At 61.9% G+C, this 18,727-nt stretch overlaps 1 protein-coding gene and 1 long non-coding RNA gene across 2 annotated transcripts in view; one reads left to right on the forward strand and one right to left on the reverse strand.

The window, feature by feature from the left end:
- The window catches only part of Sorcs2 (sortilin related VPS10 domain containing receptor 2), a 343,989-nt gene that overhangs the window by 145,309 nt on the left and 179,953 nt on the right, over positions 1 to 18,727 (reverse strand).
- Positions 6,994 to 8,158, forward strand: LOC125610916. Its single transcript, XR_007340974.1, has 2 exons — positions 6,994 to 7,344; positions 7,861 to 8,158. It is a non-coding gene; the product is annotated as an uncharacterized LOC125610916 (long non-coding RNA).

Below are 18,727 nucleotides of genomic sequence, written 5' to 3' on the forward strand. Positions count from 1 at the left end.
CGTTCCCTGAGCGGAGGGGACGTGCTCTGGAGATGTCTCCCCAGTAGAATCTACTTGAGCTTTGGCCACGTGCCAGGTGGACAGCAAGTGTACAGTGTGACCAGAGGAGCACGGGCCACCTGGACACCACACAGGACCTAGCAGCTCTGTAGAATCCACAAAGGGGAGCTCTGTCCACTGCCTGCTTCCTACTAAACCCTTCGGGATCAGCAAGGAACAAGGAATCACAGGGACACAGGCCACTGCAAGGGCAGCGAAGTCATTCAGGAACATTCCTAAGTTCTCGATATTCTGAGTATAAAATGGGAAGCTTGGCCCCAGCTAGGTGGGCAGAGGGGAAGAAACCGGCCCACCCTCCAGCAGGCATGGCTTCGGGGAGGCAGGGATAGAGGCCAAGCGAGTCCCCGGGAGATGCTCCTGCACTTACAATGGGTCATGTCCTTTTAGCCCACTGCAAGGTCAAAGATCCTAGATCCCAGGGACGTGCACATGCCTCACCTCTGGAGCGGCCAGTGCACCTGCCTACCTCCAGCCCGCCTGGACACTCCCGTCAGCCTGCAGTGGGCAAGAGCATCCAACATGCAGCCTTCCGTGGGCCTCCAGCTCTGTGGGGGAGTCCCTGTCCCTGGAAGTGTCTGGGCCACCCTCCTGGCTCCGGTGCCACTCCCCTGGGCACAGTGGCTGTCCAACCTGCAGCGGATGTCCCTGCTCTCAGAGCAGTTCTTGCAAACCCTCTGCCTGGCACATTTCCCAGGGCCAAGGTGGTGGCTGAGCCACCTCCCAGCCCCACGCCAGCCACGCAGGAGGAGCCAGAGCCTGCCAGGCCAGGGTGTCACGGGCAGCAGGTGAGGAGAGGAGACGTCAATTACCTTGGCAGCTCTCGAAAGCTGCAGGCAGGAGGCCACTGCCATATTGACACCATGACACGGCTCCATGAGAAGCCGTCCTGGAATGGGCTGGATGGGCCTTGACTGTGGGATAACTTGGGAAATGACATCTGATAAGGATGGAGCTGCTGGCTAGGCGGAGGCGAGTCCCCGGCAGTCCCAACGTGGCGGGGGCGGGGGGGCAGGGGCTGGACAGAGCTGGCGCTTTNCTTCCCGACCCCTGGGATCCACCTCCATAAAACTCTAGAAAGTCAGTAAGACACGTGCATAAAACTTCCTTCCTGACAGGCGGACACCCTAGATTCTTCTTGGAATCATTCGAAAACATCAGAGCAAGAACAACTGCCAACAGCCCCGGCCACCCGAGAGCAGCCCCCTCAGCTGGGCAGGCCACCCTCTCTCTGCCCACATGGTCTGCTGCTGCCCTCCGACCCCAGGAGTCACCCTTCTAACAAACGTCAAGTGACGCGAGGTGGCGTGCGTCTTGGGGATCCGCTTTGTGCCCCGCGTTGCTATGCCGAGCGACCCCCCTCCGTGGAGACATTTCCCTGACTCCAGCACGTCCAGCCGCCCGTCCTGTGGCCCAGGTGGAGTCGGAGCCAACTCTCAGTGGGACGCTCCAAGCTGCCATCTGGTGATTTTCCAGGTTCCCAAGATCCAAGGAAGCCTTCCAGCGCCGTACTGTTATAATGACGTCCTCATGAATGCTTAGGGGTCCTGGAACAAACCCACTGTGCTTCCCTACGCCCGTTCCTGGATGACAGGAGCGGAGGCTCTAGATCGGTGTTTAAGTGACCGCTGACCAGCTTCAGGCCCTCTGAAGCAGCCCAAATGACAGACCAAGGGTTTTTAAAAAATTCTTTTAAGTTGTCAGTGGACCTTTATTTTATTTATTGGTACATGGTGCTGAGAATCGAACCCAGTGCCTCACACATGCCAGGCAAGCGCTCTGCCACCGAGCCCCAGCCCAGCCCCAGCCCAGACCAAGGGCTTTTAAAGAAGAGGAAAAGGCGTGTGGGGCACCACGGAGGCGGTCGGGACCGTTTAAAGGGACTCCTGCCTGGAAACGTTGGGAAGAATTGAGGAAAGCTAAAAATTAAATTAGGAAATAAGGTGTCCTCAACACCACCAATTCCCCAGCTCAGGAAAGGTCACAGAGAGGCTCTGGGTTGAGCAATGGGGGACCCCTGGTCCAAAGGCCCTCATGGCCAAGGTTCTTGGGACCCACCAGACACAGGGAGAGTCAATGACGACGTGGCCGACTGCATGAGGACCTCTGGTGTCCTCCTCCACACTGGCCATCAGGGCTTTGAACAGAAAGCGCTGCGGGTGCCAGGCCACGGCCAGCTTAAGCCACCCAACACTCCAAGGGGGACTGGAGTCATGCCCCATCTTCCAGGGAGGACGGCACATGTGGGGACCTGAGAGTGGCCGCCGCAGTCAGCTCCTGAGCTGTGAGCTTCACCAAAACTGTGACCCCCACTCCTGGCCAGCAGCAGCTCCCCGAGGGGCTTGGTGAGGGGCCAGGCTGCACCTGCAGACACGGATGGAAGGGGCTTCCTCGGGCAGTGCCACCACCCAGGGACCTGCCGCTCACCGCTTCCCCTGCACAGCTCAGCCATGGCCAGAGGCGAGCATGGCCCGGTTCCTTCACAGGGGCAAGATGTGTCCCCAAGCACTCCCTCCCCATGCTCCCTGACCTCTGCACGGCCCTAGGCCTCCAGCACCAGCCACACGCACAGGCCATGCATCCCACGGAGGACAGCCATGTGGACGGTAGCACAGTCACAAGCCTGTGCCACATGCCACAGTGCCAGCTTGAGGCCGGGGTTCCTCTGTCCCTTCACCTACACTAGTTCCCTCCCCGCACATCCTGCTAGCCATCCCCTGAGCAGCCTGCAGCAGGTCCTTGGCCCCTGTGGATGGAGCTGGATCCCTGGCACAGGCCAGGTGGACGCCCTACGGAGGTGCACAGGAGTGCAGTGGCCCCATGGCTCTAGAGCAGAGCCAGGCTCCCCCGGGAGGGCGACCACGGGCCAGCAGGGCAGAGCCAGGGCAGGTGGGAAGGCCAGCAGGTGCCTACCACCCCTTGCCCAGGCAGGGCTCTGCCCACCTCTGCAGGCCCTGGGGTCCCTGCGCCCCACCCACCTAGTGCCCAGGGCTGCATGTGGGCAGTCCCTGCTCCTGGCCCAGCCCCCACATGAAGCGAGCACTGGGAAACGCTGGGGACAACAGCTTGTGACTGTGCGCGCGTCAGCGCAGGCCAAATCCTTCCCCTGTGGAATGCCCCTTGTATGCAGCTCCCGTCGCCTCCGAGGGGGGAAGCTGATACCCCATGAGTTCTCAGCACCCAGATCCCACTGCAAAAGCCGAGGGTCCCTGGAGACCGCTGGGCCTCGGCCACACCCCTCCCAATGAATGAGAAGACAGGCCCAGAGAAGCAAGGTCACATGCTGAAGGTCACACAGCAGCTGGCGGCCAAGTGGGCACCTTGACTGAGGTCTCCTGACGCTAAAGTCAAGCCTCCTTCCTCCCAGCTCCCCAGGAAGCCAGGCAGATGGCCACGGAGTAGAGGTGGACATCATTCCACTCTCATCTACGGTCAAGAAAGAAACAGAACCCTCCCCCTGCAGGCCCGGAAGCTGACCAGGTGAGCGTCCATGCCAATGGGAGTCGGCAGGACAGACGGGCATCTGGGCATTCTCTGCTCAACCTGCAGACAAGGAAGCTCCTGCCCTGCGTGGCTGGCCCCACTGCGCCCTCCAACAGGCCCCGGGGCTCACGCTGGAGCCTGGGTGGTGGCTCTGAGACCAGGGGCCGAGCAGGGCAAGCCCCAGGGAGGCCACTTCTCCCTGGAGCCAGTCTCCTGCTGGACAGCTCCAGGGTGAACAGCAGGGTCCAGGGGAGGGCTCTGCACTGTGGACCGCATCGCACTCTCACGGAGGTGGTGTGGCAAGAGGCGGTGGCCCTGAGCTGGCCCCTGCACTCCCTGGGCCTCGGGTGGCCCTCACCTTCTCCCATGGCCCTCAGCAGGACTAAATGAAAGGGCCCCAGGACGAGGCCTGGCCGAGGTGGCCAGTCCCCTTCCTCATCTGCCCGCCCTCCCAGGAGCAGGCAGGGCTAACACAGCAGCTCTGGGCTGTCTAAACCCTGCACACTCCAAAGAAAAGGTTGGCCCTTGCTGGCTCCTGGGAGGTGACTTCTGAGTCCTGGAATGTCCTGCCTGAGTGGCTTTGTTTGCTGAGACCCTGGGCCATGGGCACAGTCTATGCTGCCATTGTGATTCACAGTGGGTCTCAGGCCACCTAGTATCAGCTTGACTTCTGCAGGGGCAGAAGGTCAGCCCCAGGGCAGGCAGCCAAGCCCACACTGATATCCGGATGCCAATGCCTCATCAGTGCCACCACAGGCTGCTACCAGGGACTAAACACTGCTGCTGTATGACCCAGGACATGTGACCTGCATACAGGGACACACCCCAGGGCCTTTGCACCTGCGGGTCCTTTTCCCAGCTACCCCCACAGAAAGAACTCTGAACTGCAGGCTCTGCTCCGGGGAAGCGTCCTGGGCCTCTGGCTGTCCCCACACCAGGACTGCAGTTACACTGCTTGACTTTTGTCCACAGCTCCTGCTGCTGCCCAATGCCACACGGCCATTCTGCTCTGTTATCATCTCTCTCGGTCTGGGACATCAGGTCCCAGGACAGAAGGTTGCCATCTGCTTTCCACCACCCAGGAAGCGGCAGCAACACCCCCACCCTCAGGACGTGTTGCTGACAGCTCCCTTGGGGTCTGGTGTCAGGTGTGCCCTGCTCCCTTGGCCCCAGGATGCCCACTTGTGCCTGCACCACTTACAGGAGTCTCCTCCTCTCTCACAGCTGCCCTGACACCAGACAGGTGCCCATGATATGGCCCACCAGGACCCCAGCGGCCCCCACTCCATGTCACAGACACAGCTATGCCCGCTGCTTGGGGCCGGCACCAGCCCACCTCTGTGCCCCTGCTCCCCGTCCAGGCAGCCTGCAGAAGTCTGCAGAAAAGACTGAGCGATGCCCACATGACTTCCTAAGGGCAACAGATGAAGGGAAAATGTGTGGATCGGCTGCAGCCCCACCTCCTGCCGGCCCCCGCTGGGCCTTCCCGCCTCCGCCCCAGCGCCCTAATAACTTAATGCGCTGCTCTCTCCAGCGAGCACACCGAGGGCGCTGGAAACCGGCAGAACATGTTTCTCCGATTCTTAAGAACCCATTTGAGAGTTAAATAACGACGAGATGCCTTCAAGCGCTGAGAATTATGAGCGAGGCCGTCCCCTTCCCGGAGAGGCCTCGTCATCGAGCAGCACCCGATTGACTGCCCAGCCGTCCCGTGCCCTTCCCCCTGGGCTTTGAGAAGGGGGCAGGGCAGGAGGTGCCTCGGAGATGCCACCCTCTAGGTGCACAGGAGGTCTCCGAGCAGGCCTCTCGGATGTGCTCACGGTGGCCACACTCTCACGTCCGCTCACGCTCAGGGCCTGTGGCTGAGTGGACTCCGGGCCCTGCTCCTGCCCCTCTGTTCTGAAGTCACACTTCACCACTCGCCGTCCTTCCCAGAAGCACAGGGCACCCCTGCTGCCCACCTGTAGCTCGGAGGTGAGGCGTGTCCTGGGCAGGACAGTGCCACCTCCCGGAGCCGAGGGAGAGGGTCGGTGGGGACTGGGCCCAGGGCACCCTCAGCCCCCTCTCCACTGCCCCGGGGAGGTCTTTTCCTGAGGAAGAGTCGCAACCAGAGACGGGCCAGGGGTTTCTGCACGAGCACTCGGGAGGGCGGGTCGTAGACCAGGGATGCTCAGCCGTGGGGACAACAGGCTGCACCGGAGGGACCCCCATCCTTTCCGCAGGGCCTTTGCTGTCACTGCTGAGCCAGCCCTGTGGAAACCCACACCCAGACCCACCCCGCTGCTCTGCCTCGCCAGCACGCGCTCTGGCTGCCTTGACGCCCCCGGAATCTGCCTGGGCCCATGACACTGTCACTATGTGTCCTTTCTCCCTCTGCTGGGACTCTGAGAGTCCTCATGGACGTGGCTCTGTGCCCCTTGGTCTCTCTCAGTGTGACTATGCTTTTCCATGGGAGCATTCCTGCCCTCGTTTGGCCCCTGCTACCCCTAGGTCATCTCAGGAGCAGGCGTCCCACATTAAGGAGGCTGGGGACCTTGTGTGGCCTTCTCTCCTCCGCCATAGAACCCTGTCCTGGTCCCGCCCTCCTGGTGGGGAAGCAGTCCTTAGCTCTCCTGCTCCAGGGAGCTGAGTCTCTGGATGACAATCTCCAGAAGGAACAGGAGAGTCAGGTGGGGTGGGGCTTCCTGCAGAGTGGCCCAAGGTGTCCCTCGGGAAGGTGACCTGAAGCTAGGTCAGGAGTGCAGTAAGAAGTGGTCAGCTAGCAGGCACTGGGGTGGGAAGACGGCCCGTGCAAAGGCCCTGAAGTGGGACTCCGCATCCAGGCTGCATTTCCTGGTCACGTTGTTGACAGAACAGGGCACCTTGCCCGTGCCTGCCAGATTCTGTGGTGGAGACGTGGTCAGGGAGCCAGGCACACTGCAGGTTAGCCTCAGCAGCCCAACAGCTGGGTGAGGTACACCCTCACCTGACAGCCAAGTGGCAGGGCACAGCGCCGGGGAGGTCAGCCAGGAGGTCAGCCAGGAGGGCACCACCTGATAGCCGTGGACAGCTGGAGAGGGCAGAGCGCCATCTTGCCCTGGGACCTCGAGCAGGACTCTCCCTGGACAGGACACCATGTCACTCAGCAGAGGGAGGCTCGGCCCCTCACCCAGTCCCCCACCTCACAGGGAGGGACATCTCTGCGTCCACCTCAGTGTCCGTGTGGGACTGAGACATGGAGATGCCTCTGGAATAAGCAGGGGCCGGCGAGAAGCCCCTTCACGGACAGCTCCACCCCGCCGGCCGCCAACCCCCAGTCCACACTAATAAGGCAAATAAACATGGCACTTGCAGATCAGAGGCAGCCGTTACAGTCCATTAAATTAAATTCACCGTCCAGGGTGAGAGCAGATAAATCGGGATTATTCCAGTCATGGCAATTAAAAAAAAGAAAGGCACATTTGGAGGTGTGACTCCACGGTCCCTGAGCCGTGTTGGTGGCGCCTGCCTGCGGGGCTGGAGGCTTGGAGGGCAGTACGAGCCGGCCCCTCCCTGCCTGAGCGTCTCGGGCCCCAGAGAGCCCCCCAGATGGGAGCCAGAGGTGCCCTGGCCGGATCCGGGACACACCCACGGGTAGGGAGGCCGTGGGGCACCGGCCTATGGCCAGCACCTGGCGTGGCTCCAGCTGTCCAGCAGGTCCTCACTCCGCCCTCCCAGCTTCCCGGCCCCAGAGGCCCTGCGTCTGGGGGTCATCCTGCCTCTGAGCCTTGCTTTCCCGTCTGGACAGGGGGAGTAGGGCGTCCTCGGTTGCCTCATCCTAGCCTGGTGAGTGGAGGAGGGCGCGGGGTGGGGCGGCTCCGTGGTGGTCCTGCCCAGCAAGGCCCCGGGTTCCTGCCCCAGCACCTCGGGAGACAGAGCGGACCAGACACGCTTCTTAGCAGCACCCTCGCCCTGGCCGCAATACGTTCTGCCCGGCCCCAGCCAACCCTCGCCCCACGCTGCTGAGCCCTGCAGGCCACCTGTCCCAGGCCTCGGCCAGACTTCCTGGGGGCGCAGCCTTGGAGACACCAGCGGGTCTCGTCCCCCCGCGTCTCCTCCTCCCTCTGCGGCTCCAGCTTCCACCCGCAGCCCCGTCCGATCCCACTCTGTGGGTGGCTGGGGCTCCTGAGTCCCAGGTCAGCCCCCATCTCCCTTTGTCCCCTGTTCTGGCCATGGCAGGGCACCCACACTTGTCCCCAGGTGGCCCTGAGGCCTTGCTCATGTCTGTCACTCAGGTCTGTGAAACGCACCCCAGCAGGTGCTGACTTCCTGCCTGGGCCTCGACACTTGCTGTCATTGCAGAAATTAACGGTCACCAGTGAAGCTCGGCCGGCTGTGTTCAGTGTCCTGTGTGCCCATGTCCCACAGGTTCCCTGCCCTGTGCTCTGCTCTGTGAGCACTGGCTGCCCAAGGTCACGTCCAGGACTCCTGTTCAGCCCCAGCAGGCCACAGCCCCTCTGCGTCTCCCTTCTCTCCCTGTGACGTTCTTTGTCCCCTCTCATGGAGGTTGGCTTGATTTCAGGGCAGACGGCCTCTCCTCAGAGCTCTGGCAATGGTGCAGCCATTTTTTCAAGACAAATATAATGGAAATTGCTTTGGAGTCTTATTTCTAATTATATAAATCACACTTGTACATTGTAAAAGCCCGAGACACCTGCACACAAGAAAGAAAGGAACGTGACAGTCTCCACCTCCCTGGCCAGGTGGGCACTGCTGCAGGCCGGCTGGCAGGAGGCGGCCAGGACCCTCCAAGGCCCTCCCCACCTGACTTCCAGCCACCGGACTCAAATCCAGCCTGGTTCCTCCCGTGAAGCCCCCTCCTCCGGCTCCAGGCAGACGCAGCCCGGCGCGGCCTGGCTCTGACCCTGTGTACACTCCAGGCAGGCACCTGCCCTCAGACTCAAGGCTCCCCCGGCCACAGCTGGCTCTCTCACTAACAGGACAACAGGGACCCCGAGCTCCCTGCCTGCTCATCGTCCAGCTGTGCCCTGCTGCTCCCCGCGTGGACGCACCTCCCTGTGGGGCCTGGCCTTGCTCGGCCGCCCATGCCAGGTTCTGCGCGGTCGGAGAGGGTGGAGAAACCCCGCCAGGGCCGGTGTGTGTTCAGGAGGGCGCTGCGGCCGGGGAGGGCTGGCGCCTGGATGACACCGGGCGGGAGTGAGTGCAGGACAGACAGCCGGGCCCAGGGCCATTCTGCCTGCTGCTGTGGAAAATTCCAGGCAGAGAAACTTGTTTCCGGCAAGTGGAAAGGTGATGTTTCCCCAGAGGAGCAAACGGCCACGGCAAGGGGACTCTGACACGGCCACAGCAACCCGCCCTGTGACACGTTCCTCCTGAGGCCAGAGGCTCAACCTCGTCTGCTCTGGTGGAGGTGGCGTGGTAAAGTCCCTTCCCTCACATTCTCATGCCAGGACCCACACAGGGCTCCAAGGCACATCCCGGGGTCCCACCTCCAGGGCACCTTGGCCCTGCTGGCACCCCAGTCCCGCCCCAGGCTAGAGTGGGAGGCCTGGCGAGGCCCTGCACGCTCTGCCTCGACCCCTGGCCTCCCCGCGATTGCCCTGGTTCCTGTTTTACAGATGGGGAAGCAGGCGCAGACGGGGGAGGCTCGCGGCCACCCAAGCCAGGCCGGATCCCCAGTGTCGGCCACGTGTCACCACTGACCTTTCCATAGCTCTATGAGGGTGGGTGACAATATCCCCATTTTTCCTGTGAGAAAACATGCTCGTGACGTCTATTAAGTCATGGAGACCACACAGCTAGTAAGAGGCAAAACTGGGCTAACTCCAGTGGCCCCTGGAGGCCCTGGTCACCCACGGCCCCACCCACAGCCCCGCCCACGGGGGCGACCTCTGTCCTCATCCCTGCACGCTGTCCTCCCAGCTGGGTGCCATCTGCTTTCCACAGTGACTATTCTTCCCTCCGTGATCCCAGCAAGGAGGGCACCGCCATCGCCAGTGCACAGAGGGAAAGAGGCTGAGTCACAGGCCAGGGCCACTGGCTGCCCGCGAGAGGGCAGGACACGCACAGGTGCTCCTCATGAACCGAGGGGCTCCTTCCTGGGGAACCTGCACCCCCTGCACTCAGACCGGCGTGCCCCCCTCGGGCGGACTAGCACAGGCCTGGAAGGGCCTCTGTTTCTTTTCATGGCAGCTGAGGCCCACCCGGGGCCTCCTGTCCACGTGGGGGTCCCACCACCAGAAGCACCATGCTCCCCCTGCCCCCCCGCCTCAGAGCAGCTGGTCACATGAGCTTCCTCCCTGTGTCAAGAGCCTTCTGCTGCAGGACCCCCAGGCCTCGGGCATAGCTGGAGACTGGAGGCTCATCTGCCAGGACCTGTGTCACTCCTCGCTGGGCACCGTGGCGTGAGATGGCCGGTTCTCATTGGGGACACCGTGTTCCTAGGCTCTGGGATCTCTGCGCTGGGCTCTCTACCTCTGGGAGAGACACTTCTGAACCCCTAGCTGGGAGCCCTCGCCCACCTCTGAGCCCTCTGCGGGCCTTCACCCGCCCTCTGCAGGGGCCTCTGCAGGCCTGAAGTATGAGGTCCCTCCTGCTTCCACCTTCCCCATCAGGCAAGAGCCAAGCCCCCATTACCGGCCTGTGGCCACCTGTGCACTGGGCACCCCCCGGGCAGCTCCAAGCCCTCCACGTGGGCCCAGGTTGCCCTGCTCTTCGAGGCCCTTAGGGAGGACACACTGGGAAGGAAGGACACCTTACAGTGCCTTCCCGATGGACAAGGCTTCTGACAGGGCCTGACCACGCATTTGGGTTTTCCAGAACGGACTTCCACAGGCTTTACCTCCGTCACCTGCCGTTATGTGGATTCAGAAATCACACACATCCGGGATCTTCCAACCCAAAAGGGCAGCTTCTTGGGGCCTCCGCTGGAGAACACTGACCGAGGTGATGCAGGAGCGGACCCAACCACAGGCAGCCCGTGCCCGTGCCCATCAGTCACCACCCAGGAGAGCAGGGTTTGACAAAGGAGTCACCATGGGTGAGGCCCTGGAGAGCCCTGAGTGCTGTCCAGACGCCGGCCATGACTAGGGCCCAGAGCACCCCAGGCCCTGCAGAGCAAGATGGCAGCAGGCCCAGAAGGGTCCATGATGCCGTGGCCACCAAATGTGAAGTCAGTTCAGGGCCCTGAGATCTGGCAGCATCTGAAAGGGGGAAGGAACCTAGGGGACCCAGAGAGACACCTGGGCCACCTGCTCCACCCAGTACAGAGCCACTAAGGGGAAGTTGGGGGCCCAGGCAGAGGTCCTGGATGGTGCTAGCCCTTCACTTCCTGAGTGTGGCTCCCTCTCTGTGTGTGCAACCTCATCTGATCAGTGACTGTGTCCCCTCTGGAAGCCAGTGTGTGGAAGCTGTGCCCAGCCTGGGCGTGGGGCCAACCACAGGGCCGTGCTGGGAAGTCATCACTGAGTGGTGAGTGGCTCAGTGCAGCTGGGGACACTGGAACTTGGGAGAGGCCGGTGATCGACGAGGGCAAACAGGCGCGTCGATGGGCCGAGGGTGGACCTCTTTGCCGAGAAGGTCAAACGTCTAACGCTGGGCTCACCGTGAAGCAGCTTCATGGACAAGCTCAAGACAGAGACCCCACCTAGGCTCACAAGACAGGAGGAACGGAGCGGCAGACCCTCCGGATTCCTGCTCGGGCGACAGCGATGCTTCGTCTTCAGTGGCCAAGTGACAGTGCCCTCGCCTCACGGGGGTCCGTCTCCCCAGCCATAAATGACACAGCCGTCCCCGTCCTAGAGTCACAGAAGCTGTGTGGCAGGGCAGGGGGGGAGGGTGCTCTGTTCCCCAGGGTGGCAGGCAGGGCACATCGGGGCAGGTGCCCCTCTCTGGTCAACCTCCTCAAACTCAGACTGACACTGACTCCCTTTGCCAGCTGTGGGACCCTCTCAACAGACTGCCTGGCTGTGGTGACCACTGCGAGCCTGAGTGTTTTGGATCAGAAACGATCCCTGGGTGACAGTTAACAAGACAGCTGACCAGAAGGCGCTGACCAGAAACCGCAGCAGGCGGTAGGCAGGTGGGTTTGGCTGGAGGAGGTGGGTCACTGGGGACGTGCCTTTGGTCTGTGTCTTTGTCCTTGGGGAGGATCTTTCCTCCCACCTCCCCCCCCCTTCTTGGTGGCCACATTGTCACCTGCTTTCCCCCAGCACACTCTTCTGCCATGATGTTCCCCCAGGTTTGGACCCTGAGGGACTCGGCCGTCTATGGGCTGAGACCTCTGAAACCATAAGGCGAAACATAAACTTCTTCTCCTCTAATTGTTCTGGTTAGGTCTTGTGGTCCCGGCAGCGAAAAAGCTGACTCAGACAGTGTCCCAGCCTTGGAACTTCAGAGTGGGGCCTTGTCTGGAAAAGGGTCTCTGCAGGTGTGATGAGGTTGAGGGTCTGAGAGGAGATGCTTCTGGATCTTCTAAGTGAGCCCCAAATCTAATGACCCGTGTCCTCACAGGGAGAAAAGGAGAAGACACAGACCAGGACACGGGAACACGGATCAGGGGTCACAGCCACAGCTAAGGAGTGCCTGACGCCACCAGGAAGCACCAGGGGCCCCCCTGAGGCCTCAGAGGAGCACAGCCCTCCGAGGGCAGGGCCACCACACCTGGGCTTCAGGCTCCTGCGCTTGAGAGCGGTCCCTGTGGTCAGACAGCCCCGAGTGTCGTGGTCCTCTGTCACAGGAGCCGGGGAGACTACTGGGCTTGAGGCTGCCATTGTCCCAGCTGGAGAGGAGGGACCTGGCAGGTACGGCTCCCAGGGCCCTGAAGGAAGGGGTCCTGGAGGAGTCCCAATCCAGTCCTGGGACGCCACCCACGAATTATTTGAGCTTATTTGAGCGTCTTCGCTCGGCCTCGAGCCAGGGAGGGCAGAGTACCCTGTGGCTCCTCCTCCTCCCACTGCCCAATGCACATGACCTCTGTCTTGGCTCGGCTAGGGACACCACTCTCCCTAGCTTAGCTCCGGAGTGGGGCGTAACCATTGGAAACCAGACAGCCCACCTCCCACCTTATTTGGCAAAAAAAACATTTCGTGGAAAACTTTTGATGCTTCCCCCATATAAATGAAGCAAACGCGGACTCTCGCTCTCTTTCCAGTGCGGAAGCTTGGTCCCTAAGATCGAGAGCCATCCTGCCCTCCACTTTCTAAACTATTTCCTGTCTCCTGTGATTTCTTTGCCACTTTCTCTTTCTTAGCTTTTATTTCACAGCCAGCCCGTTACATGCAGAGGAACCCCAAATTCCATCACCCACACGGGACATGAGCGAGACAGCGAGTGCAGTCAAGGCTGAAGGAGCCTGGACACCTGACCCTGAAGACAGTGGCCCGCTGGCCTGTGTGACTCAGAAAGCAGTGAATGCAGCCCAGGTGTCAGTGATGGGGCCTGGGACAGTGGGACAAGGTTGGCTGAGGGCCAGGGTCCCCGCAGGCTGGACAGGGCTTGTCTTCAGCTATGGAAGAGCATTTTAAAGGGCTGGGGATTAGGTCCCTCCTGCTGTGGGTACCGTGGCCTCCAGACGACTCAGTGGGCAAAGAGCCTGGGCTGAGGGTGGCGTCCATGGTGTCCCCAACACTGACCCAGAGAGAGGGTGTGGTGTGAGTGGAGGGGCAAGCCTGCCAGAGCCAGGGGGCCTCCTCTCCTCCTCCCTTCAACCCAGCACTGCCCCTGGCACCTTCACACCTCCGGGGTCTCCCCTGACCAGGTGCCCCCTGAGCCCGTGTCAGTGCCCTTCTGGATGCTCCTCTGGTCCCTCTTCAACCTGGCGTGGAGGCCACTCCTCCAGGGGACCCAACCCTGCTCCTCTCCCCAACTCTCTGCGGGACCAGAGGCCACAGACTCCCCAGCCTCCATGTCCCAACTGTGGCCTTCTACAATTAGGAGACACCACACATGTGCCCGTGGAGCCATTAGGAAAGAGCTGGGAGCTGGTGTCCCCAGGGCTAGCAGAGAGCAGCAGCTGGGCTGGGCAGCCAGGGATTGGTGGGAGAGCCAGGCAGAGCCGACAGAGCCAGCCCAGGGCCCGGCAAGGCTGCTCTAGGGACTGGCTGGGATGCCCTGGGGCTCTGCCTGGGCCCATCCTGCCCATAGTTGCCATTCTGCTGGGCACGTGGAGTCCACTGGACAGTGGGACACTGCTGCCACCCAAAGCAGGAGGAGCCTGGCAAGTCACACAGACCAGGCCTCGCCTGGGGAACAAGGGCTGTGGGAGTGGGGTTCATGCTCAGCGAGACTCAGGGGTCCGGGACAGTCACTCACTCAGTCATTCAAAAAACACTGCCCCCCAGTAAGTGGACATGCTCCTGCCAACCAGCTGGGGGAGGTCCTGGCCCTGGGGGCAGAGGGCTCTCCTTCGGCAGGGGCAGCAGGCAGTGGCACACGTGCAGACAAGGAAAGCAGAAAGGGTGGCGGGCAGGGGGAAGGGGCTGGTGCCCTGAGGCGGCCCAGGTGGGGGTACTGGTCACCTGGTAGGGAAAGGCCCCTCCAGCGGGGCATCCTGAGGTCAAGGCAGGGCCAGGTGGGTCTTTACTTTCAGTTGGCATTGGAGCCGCTCAGGTGCACCGTGGTTCCCCGCCACCTTCTCTCTGGGCAAAGCTTTTCCTGTCCACATGAACCTGTGCCCGGTTGTGCACACAAATCCCACCAATGCCCGGCTTCCCTGCGACGCGCTGCTTCCTCACGCGCCTGCGTAGCCCAGTCCAGCTCTGCTCCACTACAGAGAATCCCTAAAACCTGGGAAAGATAAACTTGATCCCATGAGGGGCACATTGATCCCCGGCTTGAGACACAAGGAAACGCGGAGCCGGTGGTGACACGTGGGAAGAGGGAGATGTGGCTCTCAGCACACCTAAAGCCATCACCCTGGAAACACATTGGACTCCTGGCAGTCCGCGGGGGGCAGGGGGGACGGTGGCCGCGGGGAGGCTCCAAGTGGATTTTGGGCTTCTGGGACGGACACCTTGAATGCCTGGCCGCATGTTGATTCTTACTGCTTCCTACTGTTTCTGTGACATGCCAGGAAAGTAAAGATCGTATAGAAACACCTAGATGCTTGAAAACACAATGGAAACTATCTGTGAACATGGCGCAGCCTGGGCCTCCCGGGCACGCGCTGGCTCCGGATCTGATGCCTTCTCGGTAGGCACGGCTCCCACTCCCTCGGCCTCAGCTCCCCAGGTGTCTGGGACCCAGGTGCTTGGCCACCACTAGGGGCACTCTGATTCCCTGGAGAGAAAACCCATGTGGCCAGGCCTTGTCTTGGTCACTGGGGCTGCTTCATGAAGCGTCACAGCCGGGCTTATGAACAGCGGAGAGTGTCTCCCACAGTGTGGGGATGGAAGTCCAAAATCATGCTTCCCGAGGCTCCAGCGGGGGGTCCTTCCTGGCCTCTGCCAACTCCTGGGGGTGACCACAACCCTGGGCAGTCCTTGTGTGGACACATTACTCCGACGTGTCCCCATGGTCACCTGGCCTCCTCTCCGGCATGGTATCTCCTCTCTTGTGAGGACAGTGGTCATTGGACTTAGTCCCACCCTGCAGAGCGTAAGTGCCCTACACCTGCCAAGACCCTCTCTCCAAGCAAGGCCACCTTCCAAGGTTCTAGGTGACTGCCTTTAAGTGGTCACCCTCTCCAAGCCCAGCACGGCATAGAAATGCGCCCTCAGCAGGGCAGGGAGCCGAATGGTGGCCAGGGCAGCAGAGCAGGTCCAGCAGGACAGTGGGCCGGGGCATTGGTGCGAGTCACCTGTCACTGATTCTCCTACTCACGGTGCAGCCCTGTCCTTCTGGACAGTGTCGGCATCTGCCCGCTCCTCACTGGAGCCTCACTCTCACCCCCTAAGAGAACTGGGGCTCCTCCAAGGGGACCCCCTCCCTGCCTGCGGCTCCCTGCCTGTCCCTGCCACACTGCCCCTCAGGGCCAGGGACGCCTGCTTGTGTGCTCAGGCATGGGGTGTGGCTGTGGCTCTGTTCCTGGGGGTACCACGGGCAGCAACCCTCAAGTGCCTCTGGGGACTTTGGTGGGAGCCAGGGCCCCCTGGGGTTCAGAGCAGAGGGCCTGAGAACAGACCTGGGGACACCAGCCCCTCCTCTACCTCTGTGGCCCTCAGCTCAGCTCCTGTTCCCACGCCAGCGGCCCCAGCAGCACACTCTGAATGCCACCTGCTGCCAGTGAGGAGGCAGTGGGACCCCCAGCTTTAACTGTGCTGCTTCCTCACTCCTGGGACAGCGACAAGATGGCACAGGCAGAGAGCAGCGAGGACCCCGCGCTTAGGCACCTGCTTCAGGCAGCGCCTGCGGGTCATGCCTCGGCCTGGGAGCTGGGTCATCCCTGTCCCCGTAGCCCAAGCTGCGAGCCGTGTCTGGCCACCCTGCTCTGTGGTCCTAGAGAGACCCGCTGGTGGCAAGGTTAGGGATTCAGCGTCCGCTTTTCAGTCTCTAGTTTAAAACACAGCGGCTCAGGCCTCCTCCACCGCCACCGTCATCCATGCTCCTGCACCAGTGCCAGGGGTGGTGCCGCGGAAGGGCCAGGCCACCACAGTCTCCGGCTCAGGCCTGTGACGGTGCCCCCTGCTCAGGGCAAACCCAGGGTTCTGCCAGGCGTGAGCCCCGCAAGCCCCTCAGCCAGCCCTCCCTGCTGGGCCTGCCCTGCCCAGCCCCTTGGGGGGACACTCTCTGCAGGCCCCTCGTCCCCCTGGCAGCTCCGCACTGGCTCTTGGCTCTTGACGGGCCCCTGTCTTGCACGGTGCCAACACGTCCTCGGGGTGCCTTACTGATGGGAGGCTTTTCTGGAAGCAGCTCTCGTGTTTGGTTATTAACAGGATGTTCCTAATAACATCCCTTCTCTATCCAGAATGGAGGTCAGCCGGCACCCCACGCTGCACCATCAGTGTGGCGAACTCCACTGTGTCCAGCATGTGCCTCGGCAGCCCCCAGGCCCTCAATGCTATCTTCGCTAAAGGACCCTGGATTAAAACATCCTGGACAATCGCGGTCTGGAGGCTTCAGTGTTCTTCCTGAGGAGCATGTGGTCCCTGGCTCAGGCTGTGGCCTCCTCCTCAAGAACTGGGGAAGTTTTACTCTATTTGAAGGACCCTGCCCCGGTCCCGGTCAGACTCACAGTGGGAGGTCGATCATGAGCATGGTGAGGCCCTTGGTGTTCAGTCTCCCCAGAGCCCTGTTCCATGAAGGGTCCCCTGAAGGGCATGAGGGCAGGGGCTGGGGGTCTCTGTCCCTCTGCTGATTAATTCCTTTGCAGCCACATCCTGCAGGGCTTGGGGAGGCACCAAGGTCAATGTCTGTAGGGGTCAGCTCCAGCCTCTCTCTCCCCCTTGCCTGCCATGCCTCCCTGTATGGCCAGCTGGGGGCTCTCTGGATGCCCAGAGCACCTCCTTCACCCACCTGCAGCAGCCCCTACTTCTTCGTCCTTCCTGCCCAGTCCACTGAGCCACCACATCCTCCGGGAAGCCTCCCCTGAATCCCTCCCACCCCACAGCTGGTTATGCTCCATGTGACCAGCCAGGCCTGTCCCCCTGTCCTGACCCATCCATGGGCCTGTCTATCTCCTGTAGCTCCTTGGGACACACTTTGGAGGGCCCTCTGGGACTGCAGCAGCCAGCCCCAGGAGCCAGGAACAGGGGCTCAGGGTGTGGAGCACCCTGCACCCCGAGTTCATACCACTCCTCACAGCAACCAGCAAGGAGCCCTCGCCCCACGGCGGAGACAGGACACGGAGCTCAGGGAGCCAGGGCCCAGGAGTCAGGAGCAAGGAGGCTGACTCGGGGAGGCTGGGTCTCCCTCCTAAGGCCGGTTCTCACCTGCTAAGTGGGAGGTTTTGGGGGGGGGTGCAGGATGCATGACCTCGTGGACCAGGAGAGACTCAGGGAGGCTGTGCCCGGGGTGCCACAGGGGGTTCCCCACCTGAGGCCTGCACCCCACAAACCTCCTCTAGAGCAGCCCCCAGGCCCACAGGAAGGAGCCGGGGGCAGCAGCACTGAGGATCCCCCAGAACATGTCTCCACACCCAGGACTCTGCACACACACACGAGGGATGCGACCTGGCCCCAGCCCCACTTTCACAGCCCTGGCAGCTGCCTCTGCCATGACCCTGGAGCCCGAGGAGGGGGCAGGGAGCCAGCACCCTTCTCCAGGAAGGGTGGGCCAGTCTTTCTGGGTGCCCCTCACTAGACAAAGGGCCATGGCCCAGCTGCCTGCCTGGCATCGTATCATTGACAATCACCATTGAGAGCAAATTAGGGCTGGACGGCGGCCGCGAGCTTTATGAATCTATAAATGGAGGCCTGGCAGCAGCCAAGGGTTTAATTGAAATGATAATCACAGAGGAGCAGAGAGACACTGTCCCCTCACCAAGGGAGGCCGCAAACTTGCCCTTCGAAACGGGAAGTGTGTTCCATGAAATCCGGAGGTGGCACCGGGGGTAGGGGGCAGAGCAGAAGGGTGGCGGCCAGGGAGGCGCACTGGCCTGGGGCAGGCGCGAGGACCAGCTCCCCGTCCCACCTCGCCTGCCCCATGGGACCCCAGGCTGGGGCCATGCTGCTGCCCTCTGGTAACAAATCCCCTCCCACTGGTCCTCCTAGCAGCCTCCTCCTCCTTCAGGGATCAGTGCCCATGGCAAAGGCCGTCCACCAGCCCGTCAGGGCACAGGCACGCCCTCCACCCACTGTCGTCCACCTCCCAGAAGTCACCTCTCTGCACCAGGCAGAGTGTGCAGGGTGTGCAGGGAGCGTCCCGGAGTGCGTCATTGCGCTCTCCTGCCCTGTCCCCAGTGGCATGCCTGCTCCATGCCGGCTGGGCCAAGGCTCTGTGCTCAGTACTCACGGTCCTTCCACTAATCAGCCTCAGGGTCCCTCCTGTGTCCTCAGGCATCTTCCCTCGGACCACCGGAGCAGCTACCAGGTTCTCCCTGCTAGACACACCCCTGTGGCTCTCCTCAGTCCTGGGACAGAGCCCACCTCCACCCTGCAATTAAGGCCACATGAAGGACCTATTCACCCTAACCTCACCTGGAGAGAGGGTGGGAGAATGTGGGGATGGATCATGGATGGAGGGAGAATAGGCAGGCAAAGGGGGATGGCTCGATAGGCGAGCGGTGCAGAGGGAGTCGGAGGATAGTGGATGAGCGAGTGGGTGGGTGGGT

Source organism: Marmota marmota, unplaced genomic scaffold (genome assembly GCF_001458135.2).
Source record: "Marmota marmota marmota unplaced genomic scaffold, marMar, whole genome shotgun sequence".
In the NCBI taxonomy this organism is placed as follows: Eukaryota; Metazoa; Chordata; class Mammalia; order Rodentia; family Sciuridae; genus Marmota; species Marmota marmota.